The following is a 10,606-nucleotide window of genomic DNA, read 5'->3' as shown; positions in this document are numbered from 1 at the left end:
GCTACTCAACAAGCTTAACAAAAGTCCCAAAGTGACCTGGGGCCAAAAGGGTTCACAAAATATACTAACGAGCACACGAACATAGCTAAAAACACAATCAGTTTTCAGACTTAGTGAAAACTGAGACATGCTGAAATATAACTCACGAAGGCATGTTAACGAGCTCGATGCACTCGCTACGGTGCAAGTCATGGCAAGGCAAGCATATATCCATTAAGAAGGCACAAAATGCTAGCTAGATATGGCAAGAACAATGGCATGACAAGCACGGATCAACTACAATAGCACCGGCAAAATCGCAAACGAGTTGACGATCTGCCCAGATTCACAATGAAGCAAAAGTAGAGCTCGATTGACTCAAGCTAGGGTGCTATATAATTGCAAAAAAAGACATGGATGGATATGGATGGATAGAGCAGAACATGATTAACAAAACCCCTTTACTGATCGTCCTCACAAGAGGCATGGATCACTAGGAAACAAGCTGAACATATGGCATCATGAACTAAACATTCCCAGACTTAGTGAAAACAACTAAGTCCCTGAAAACAGATTTCCCGGGTGCCTCTCTTTGCAAGCTTGCACAAGTCACCACACACATCCTAAAAATGCAGGGGTTGCACCTATAGAAAGAACACAAAATGCTTAACAAAACATATGAAGGACTCACAGGCATATCATGCACACGATAATCGTGGCAAAAATGACAAAAGTCTAAGATGAACTAGCAGATCTAACAATTAACTCACGAAGCCTCCTTCTAACAGCATTTCGGGCATCAAGATGAACTCAAATGAAAATGATGCAATGGAATGAAATTATGTACTCGTCGAGACGAACATTATGATATACTATATGTCCAAAACGGAGCTACGGATGCAAAGTTACGGCAGGTCAAAGTATGCATAAAAATTTAGGGTTCGGAGGGAAAAAGTCAACCGTCGGGTTAGATCTGGATCTGGCACTGTAGCGCACTGTTCATCGGCGCGGGTTTCGAGGATGATCGGCCGGCGAGCTCGCCGGAGTGGAGGCCGAGGAGGAGGCCGAGCGCCGGATCCGGCCTCGGGCCGCGGGGAGGCGACGGCGGCGAGGGGTGAGGGCGGCGGCGAGGCTCGGCGTGGCGGCGGAGCTGGCCGGCGACGCTCGGCGTGGCTGCGGAGGTGGCAAAGACCGGCGATGGGTGGCGCCGGCGCGGCTGAGGAGGAGGGAGGCGGCCGGCGAGGAGGGAGATGGAGGCGCGGGCGGCGGGGCGGGCCTCGGGGGCCGGCCTTGGGCTCCCGGGCCGGCGGGGATGTGGGGCGGCGGCGCGGCCAGCGGGAGGCGGACACGTGGCGGCGGCGGGTTAAGTCGGACGTGTCCGGCCGGGGACGGACGTGCCCGGCCGGCGCGCGGAGGATTTTTTAGGGTTTCGGGGAGAGGGAGAGATCCGAAAATGGAGGGGTGTATATATAGGCATAAGTGGAGCTAGGAGAGTCCAAATGAGGTGCGGTTTTCGGCCACGCGATCGTGATCGAACGCTCTAGGACATGGAGCAGAGTTTGGTGGGTTTGGGCCAAATTGGAGGGGTGTTGGGCTGCAACACACACGAGGCCTTTTCGGTCCCTCGGTTAACCGTTGGAGTATCAAACGAAGTCCAAATGGCACAAAACTTGACAGACGGTCTACCGGTAGTAACCCAAGACCGCATGACAAGTCTCGGTCCAATCCAGAAATGTTTAATACCCACACACGAAAGAAAGCTAGAAATGACCACCGGAGGAAAACGAAGCGCCGGAATGCAAAACGGGCAACGGGGAAAATGCTCGAATGTATGAGACGAACACGTATGCAAATGCAATGCACATGATGACATGATATGAGATGCATGAAAACGAAAACAACACACGGAGACAAAGACCCGAACCCGAGAAATAAATATAACTTAACGCCGGAAACGGCAAGAGTTGGAGTACAAATAGGGAAGTTACATCCGGGGTGTTACAACACTCCACCACTACGAAAAGATCTCGTCCCGAGATCTAGGACTGAAAGAACTCCGGGTACTCAGAACGGAGGTGATCCTCGCGTTCCCAGGTAGCTTCACGGTCGGAATGGTGTGACCACTTGACTTTGAGAAATTTGATTGACTTGTTGCGAGTCTTGCATTCAGTCTCTTCAAGAATAGCAATTGGGTGCTCACGATAGGAGAGATCTTCTTGGAGCTCAATGTCCTCGAAGTTGACGGTGCGGTCAGGAGTCTTGAAGCACTTTCGAAGCTGAGAGACGTGGAACACATCATGAACATTTGCGAAGTTTGAAGGAAGCTCGAGTTGATTGGCGAGGTCGCCTCTCTTGCTGGCAATCTTGAAAGGTCCCACGTATCTAGGGGCAAGCTTCCCTTTGATACCGAAGCGACGAGTACCTTTCATAGGAGAGACGCGGAGGTAAACATGATCTCCGATCTCGAAAGCCAAATCACGGTGCTTACTATCATAGTAGCTCTTCTGGCGGGATTGGGCTGCTTTGAGGTTATCACGAATGACTTTGCACATTTCTTCTGCTTCTGTGATTAAGTCATTACCCAGCAGCTGACGTTCACCGGTTTCAGACCAGTTGAGAGGGGTACGGCACTTCCTGCCATACAGAATTTCAAATGGGGCCTTGCCCGAACTTGCTTGAAAACTGTTGTTGTATGAGAATTCATCATAAGGAAGGCAGTCCTCCCACTTCATGCCGAAGGAGATCACACAAGCCCTGAGCATATCTTCAAGAATCTGGTTGACACGCTCGACTTGACCGCTTGTTTGAGGATGGAAAGCTGTGCTGAAGCGAATGTTGGTACCCATGGCCTTCTGAAAAGAATCCCAAAACTTGGAGGTAAAGATACTGCCACGGTCTGAAGAGATCACTTGAGGAATACCGTGCAGAGAGACAATGCGAGAGGTATAGAGTTCCGCCAATTGAGCTGTAGTGATCGACTCTTTGATAGCCAGAAAGTGAGCCACCTTGGTGAGCTTATCGATGACAACAAATATAGCATCATTGCCACGCTTGGACTTTGGAAACCCAGTCACGAAGTCCATTTCAATGTGGTCAAACTTCCATTCTGGAATGGCAAGAGGTTGGAGGAGACCAGCTGGCCTTTGGTGTTCTGCCTTCACTCTTCTGCAGACATCACATTCATTCACGAATTGAGCGATCTCGCGCTTCATTCGAGTCCACCAATAAGCTTGCTTGAGGTCCTGATACATCTTCGTACTCCCAGGGTGGATGGAGAGGAGAGAATTGTGAGCCTCGTTCATGATCACTTTACGAAGTTCACCTTTGGGCACAACAATACGATCCTCGAAGAAGAGAGTGTCCTTGTCATCAAGGCGGTAGCACTTGTACTTGGACTGACTCTTGGCAATCCCAATCTTCACCTTTTTCACCATAGCATTAAGAAGCTGGGCTTGGCGAATCTGGTCTTCTAAGGTAGGAGAGACTTGAAGGTTGGCGAGGAAACCTTGAGGAACAACTTGCAGATTAAGTTTGCGGAAAGCTTCACAAAGCTCGGGTTGATAAGGCTTAAGAATCAGACTGTTGCAGTAGGCCTTTCTGCTCAAAGCGTCAGTAATCACATTGGCCTTGCCTGGAGTATACTCAATACTCGGATTATACTCTTGAATCATTTTGACCCATCGAGTTTGCCTGAGGTTGAGATTAGGCTGAGTGAAGATGTACTTGAGACTCTTGTGATCAGTGAAAATGTCCACTTTTCTTCCCAATAGAAGATGTCTCCAAGTCAAAAGAGCATGCACAACTGCCGCCAACTCGAGATCATGAGTGGGGTAGTTCTTCTCATTAGGCTTCAACTGGCGAGATGTATAAGCAACAACTTTCTTCTCTTGCATCAATACTGCGCCAAGACCTTAGAGAGAGGCATCACAAAAGACCTCGTACGGCTTGGATTCATCAGGTGGAGTCAGAACTGGGGCAGTGATCAATTTCTCTTTCAAAGTGTTGAAAGCAATATCACACTCCGGAGACCAAACATACTTGACGTGCTTCTGAAGAAGATTTGAGAGAGGCTTCGCGATCTTAGAAAAGTTTTCAACGAATCTTCGGCAATAGCTTGCGAGACCGAGAAAACTGCGGAGTTGCTTCACGTTCTGAGGAGGTTCCCAATTCACAATTGCAGACACCTTCTCAGGATTCACGGAAATGCCCTTGGCAGAGATGATATGACCAAGATAAAGAACCTCATCGAGCCAAAATTCACACTTGGAGAACTTGGCGTAGAACTGATGTTCCCTGAGCTTATCAAGAACCAAACGCAAGTGCTTGGCATGATCTTCCTTGTTCTTCGAGAAAACCAGAATGTCGTCGAGATAGACCAAAACGAAGTCATTGGTGTAGGCGTTGAAGATGAAATTCATCATGCGAGAGAACGTCGGAGGAGCGTTGGCGAGGCCAAAAGACATGACAGTGTATTCATATGAGCCAAAGCTTGTTCTGAATGCTGTCTTGGGAATATCTTCTTCACGAATGCGAATCCGGTGATAACCCATACGGAGATCAAGCTTGGAGAATACTTGGGCACCTTTGAGTTGTTCGAACAGCTCATTGATGTTGGGAAGTGGGTATTTGTTCTTGATGGTCTTCTTGTTCACCGGACGGTAATCAACACAAAGTCGGTCCGTTCCATCCTTCTTCTTCACAAAAAGAACACCACAACCCCACGGAGAAGAACTAGGCCGGATGAGACCCATTCTTTCTTGCTCATCGAGTTGCTTCTTCAGCTCCTTCAACTCTTCAGGTCCGAGCTTGTAAGGACGTTTGCACATAGGTTCCGTGCCAGGCTCAAGTTCAATAATGAATTCCACTGGCCGGTGCGGAGGCATTCCTGGGAGCTCTTCTGGAAAGACGTCTTGATATTCGCAAACGACAGGAATTTGAGAGATGGCATCCAATTCACCCTTCTCATTGAGAGAAAACAGACGGATAGTATTATCCCGAGCGGCAAAGACAATTACATCCTCAGACGAATGAGTCAATTGAATCTGCCTGGCAGCACAATCAAGATGTGCCTTGTGCTTAGAAAGCTAATCCATTCCGAGAATAAGATCAATATCCGAGTTATCAAGAACCACCGGAGAAGAGAGAAACTTGCAATCGCCCAATGTGATAGAAACATCTGGGGCAAACGCGCTTGCATTCATAAATTTACCCGGAGAAACCACAGATAACTGTCTAGGCAAATCTTGCAAAGGCAACTCGTGCTTAGAAACAAATGGCCTCGAGATGAAACAATGCGATGCACCCGTGTCAAAAAGAACTTTAGCAGGAATATCATTAACAGGAAGGTTACCCATGATCACATCTGACGAGTCCTCTGCCTGAGCTGCATTCATCAAATTGACCTTGGCGGATTTGGGGTTATGCTTGACCACAGCTGTACTTGCCGATCTGACAGGAGGAGGAGGAGGGAGACGCCTCTGGTTGAGACACTTGTTGGCATAGTGACCCTTCTGTTGGCACTTGTTGCACGTGACCTCTGAAAGCGGACGGTGATACGGAGCACTCGATCTTGGAGCTTGAGACGAAGTCTTGTTCTGAAAGCCAGGGTTGGGTGGGTGGGAAGAACCACTGCCACCTTTGCTCTTCTGCTGATACGGCTGATGGAACGGAGGAGGAGGAAGCCAAAACTTCTGCTGCTTGGCCACTTGAGTAGAGGAAGAAGGAGTAACATCTCTGACTCGCTTCCTGGAAGCATCACACCTCAACTGAGCAGCCTCTTGCTTCAGTGCCATGTTGTAGAACTCATCGTATCTCAAGGGCTCGAAGAGAACAAGAGCGAGCTGAATATCTTCTCTGAGACCACCCCTGAACTGATATATCATGCTCTTCTCATCAGGCACGTCCTGCTTGGCAAAGCGGGCAAGCTTCTGGAACAATTTGTTGTAGTCATAGACAGACAAAGAACCCTGCTTCAGATTGCGGAATTCCTCACGCTTGCTTTCAACCACGCTCTGCGGAATATGATGAGCTCGGAAATCTCGACGGAAATCATCCCAAGTGATAACACGTCCACCTCTGGATTCCTTGTACTGCTGGAACCATTCTGCAACTTGATCTTTGAGTTGGAAGGAAGCGAACTTGACAAAATCCTCGGGCCTGACGTTACTGCACTCGAAATGCTTACACAGATCCACAAGCCAATCGTCAGCATCGGTTGCCTCCACACAATTACTGAAAGTCTTTGGCCCGTTAGCAAGGAACTGGTTGAGTGTAGCAAAGTGACTCTGATTGCTGCCTTGATTCCCTTTGACTGCCTTGATTGCGCTCTTGAAGAATTTGCATGATCAGCTGAGTGTTTGCATTGGTTGCGGCCATCACAGCTTGCCATGCCTCTGGAGGAGGTGGAGGTGGTGGCGGATCTTGATTCTGGTTCTGACTGGTGCTCTTAGCGGGAGCCATTCTGAAGAGGTTGACCACCATTAGCACATAGACAGATAAATATTGAAGTTGAATCCAATGGAATGAAAATTGCAACATATAGTCTTCACATCCGAACAAAATGAACGAATGCATTCCTCTCCAAATGGTCACATATCCATAAGACCGGCGATGGGCGGCACCAGCGCGGCTGAGGCGGAGGGAGGCGGCCGGCGAGGAGGGAGATGGAGGCGCGGGCGGCGGGGCGGGCCTCGGGGGCCGGCCTTGGGCTCCCGGGCCGGCGGGGATGTGGGGCGGCGGCGCGGCCAACGGGAGGCGGACACGTGGCGGCGGCGGGTTAAGTCGGACGTGTCCGGCCGGGGACGGACGTGTCCGGCCGGCGCGCGAAGGATTTTTTAGGGTTTCGGGGAGAGGGAGAGATCCGAAAATGGAGGGGTGTATATATAGGCATAAGTGGAGTTAGGAGAGTCCAAATGAGGTGTGGTTTTCGGCCACGCGATCGTGATCGAACGCTCTAGGACATGGAGCAGAGTTTGGTGGGTTTTGGGCCAAATTGGAGGGGTGTTGGGCTGCAACACACACGAGGCCTTTTCGGTCCCTCGGTTAACCGTTGGAGTATCAAACGGAGTCCAAATGGCACAAAACTTGACAGGCGGTCTACCAGTAGTAACCCAAGACCGCATGACAAGTCTCGGTCCAATCCGAAAATGTTTAATCCCCACACACGAAAGAAAGCTAGAAATGACCACCGGAGGAGAACGAAGCGCCGGAATGCAAAACGGGCAACGGGGAAAATGCTTGAATGCATGAGACGAACACGTATGCAAATGCAATGCACATGATGACATGATATGAGATGCATGAAAACGAAAACAACACACGGAGACAAAGACCCAAACCCGAGAAATAAATATAACTTAACGCCGGAAACGGCAAGAGTTGGAGTACAAATAGGGAAGTTACATCCGGGGTGTTACATAACTGCTGCAAGATTACGAATAACCTCTAAGGCACGTTCCGCCTCCAAATCTAATAGATCATTCACCGAATTGGTAATCTCACTATCTATATCACCTAGTGAAACTCCTAATTGGTTTGCATTATTTATAATCTCTTCATTAGAAAAATGCAATAAGGAATTAGATAAGTTGACGGACATACCAGAAGATAAAGCAGCTTCCTGAAGCTTGGCCGCCCTCATAGCGCACCGCTGCTGCATATCGTCAACCTCGGGGATGTCGAGGATGCGAGCACTCATCCGTCTCCCCGCGGAGATAGGGTTCGGGATCCCGCCAAACGCGACAACCTCGTCCCTAGTGAAACCTGGCACAGAGTCCCTCAAAGGGTCTACCGAGGTTACCAGAGAAGGCGTCGGCGGGCTCCCGATCCCCTCAGACGGGTGCCCCACACCAGGGCCCCCGGCCATGGGTGAGAGCGAAGAAGGGATAACGGGGGCCACCTGCCCGCGCCCTTCTCCCACCCCAGCCGCCGGCTCAGACGGCTGAGCCATCGGCGAGGGAGAAGCAGTCCTCCTGACCGTCGGGGAAGAAGGAGGAGCCAGGGCCTCCTGCCCCAGCACCCCCCCAACGCAGCTGCTGCCTCGGTGGTTACCGCCACCATCGGAGTAGCAGGAGCCGAGGCCGCCTGCCTCGGGCTCCCTCTCCCAGCACCGGCTGACCCCCTCGGGGCCGGCGTCACCGACGCCACCGAGGTCGGGATGGGGGTGGGAGAAGACGGGGCCACCTGCCCCGAACCCCCTCCCCCACAACTCATCGCGCACGCAGTCGCCGACACCGGAGTCGCGTCCACGTGAGACGCCAGGGCAAGAGAAGCACCCTCCGGCCTCCTCACCGTAGCCCTGACCAAAGTCCTCGTCGGCCGTCCAGCAGACAAGCAATCATCCCCCTCGAACTCCAATGGAGGGAGCGTGTGCTCAAGGTAATCATCAGAATCTACCCGGGCACTCCATAGTCTGGGAGGTGCCGAGGCTGGCTCAAAGGACCCAAAACGCAGAGTAGTCATGGGCACCGTTGGTGATGCTGCAGGCTCAACCCCGGTCCCATCCCCAGGCGACTGAGCTGGGTGAGAACCGTTAGGCCCCTCTCGCGTGGGCTCATCTGACGGTGACCCCTTGGCCCCCGTATTGCCATCTCTGTCGTGCATGTCAACATCGTTACGATTAACCGCATCAGCAAATAGATCAGTGTCCTCGAACTCGATCTCAAGCGGGAACACCTCTCCCCTATAGGTCCAGTTGACCTTATCAGGCACGAACTCAATATCCAGAACACTCACTAAAATCCGGGCCACCCCATGGGCACGTGTGAAAGCCATATCCACTTGTTCTGTCTTCCCAACCATGATGCCCATACTGGCCACCACTCGAGCATCCTGCAAAGGCTTAGATGGAGCCCCTAAAAACCGCAACCAGACCTGCGTGAGCGGCTTTCCCTTAGGCTCAACCTGCTTCCACTCGTGGAACTCCAAGATACACGTAGTACCGGGGACTCTACACAAGCCAAAGCTCAACAATTTCTGCAAATCCTCCACAGTAGGGAAATCAACCTTAAAAACCCTGTCCTCGATAGGCACCAATTCCCATCTAAAATCCCCGGGAACCAGCTCCTGAAGCCTCCTCACGATCTGTGCCTCGGTCACCACGCCCTGGGTCGCTTTCACAGTCCCAGTAGTCAAGCTCAGGATATCTTCCGGGACCTCTCTCGCCGCCAGGGACTCAAAAAACATGAGCTCAACACAATAGACTCCATAAATATTCAGCGTCGGGGGCAGGTCACGCAACAACGGGCACTCCCCGGAGTCATGTGCAGGCTTGCCACACGACTCACACAGCTGGGCCACACACTCAGCAATGAAGTGGCCCTTCTCACCACAACGGTAGCAAATCATCCTCTCCTTCTTACGCGCATATTTGGACGCCCTCTCGGCATCAGACCTGTCGGTAGTCTCATCCACCGTCCCAGCCTCAGGAACCTCAACACTGGCCAAGGCGTTCACCACCTCCATCGCCTGGGGAGGAAGCTCAGTGGCAGTATGGCCAGGCTCCACTGTAGATGCCGCAGGATCAACTGCCCGAGGCGGGCGCGGTCGGCGAAATCTCCCACGACCCCCACCCCGACCACCACGATGGCCACGAAAGCCTCCTCTCTGACGGTTATCCGGGCCGGATGCCCCCTCAACAAAACAACCTGCCGGGCCGAGAAACGGTCTCTCAGCCAACCCGTCGCTTTGCCAGGCATATCCACGACCTCCTCCCGTAGAAGAAGATCCTCGGTGCTGTCCGTCACCATATGCATCATACCCATCATCCCCCCACTGGCCTCGGGGCGGATCATGGGACTCTCTGTTATTAGTCTGAGACGGACCGGTTCGGCTTTGCGCCGGCCTCGCAACGTAATGGGGCGGAGGAGCAGCCCGATGTTGATTGCCCGAGGACGCCGGCAGGCCCCCAACAGGCCGAGGCCCTCCACCGCAGCCAGCCGAAGCCACACCGGCCGCGCTCGGCACAACAGGCCGAAGCCCTCGGCGACCTGCAGCCGGTAGAGCAGGAGGTGCAGCGCCCTACGCCGGGGGCCTCAAACCGCCCCGACCAGCGGCCGACTGGACGGGCACTTGCCCCGGAGGTCTCGCGCCCACGGGGCCAGCACCTCGCCTCGGGTTGCCCTGAGTGGCGCCCTCGCCCGCCGGCGGCCTCGGGGCCATCGGGCCTCCTCGTCCAGCGGCCACCGCCGGCGGCGGAGCTATCCCGCCCCGTCCCACAGGACCGGGAGCGGCCTTCTTGGCTGGCTGCGGCGCCGCTCCGCTTCCGGCCATGTCAGGCAGCGGGCAGATCCTCCTAGCCCGATGCAGACCACAGGCAGGAAAACCTCTCGTGCCTTGCCTACGAGCCCTAGGGCGAAGAGGCGGCTGCGCACGATCGAGAGAACAAACACGCTCGTACGTGCATGGCAACGCAATAGGTGGAGGAGAGTGGCCCGGTCCAGCATGGGCCTCATACCCATCTTTCTCCGGCCCAACATCTCGCGGACCCGGTCCACACCGAACCGGCCCAAATCCATCTAGCAGCTGAGTCAATCGCTGTGATCTCGCGAGCGAGATCGAAGTCATCGCCGCTGCCGTCACGGGCGCCGCCGTTGCCGGACCACCGGCGCGCCGCCTCGCGTTCTTCTTA

General features: G+C 53.0%; 1 pseudogene; it reads right to left on the bottom strand.

Annotated features, from left to right (window-relative positions):
- Positions 1–7,773: 7,773 nt before the first annotated feature.
- Positions 7,774–10,248, bottom strand: LOC147956802 (uncharacterized; annotated as a pseudogene).
- Between the last annotated feature and the right edge of the window lie 358 nt (positions 10,249–10,606).

Source organism: Triticum urartu, chromosome 7A, assembly GCF_056163025.1.
Source record: "Triticum urartu cultivar PI428250 chromosome 7A, HENAU_Tu73, whole genome shotgun sequence".
NCBI lineage: Eukaryota > Viridiplantae > Streptophyta > Magnoliopsida > Poales > Poaceae > Triticum > Triticum urartu.
This window is presented reverse-complemented; position numbering and strand designations above follow the sequence as displayed.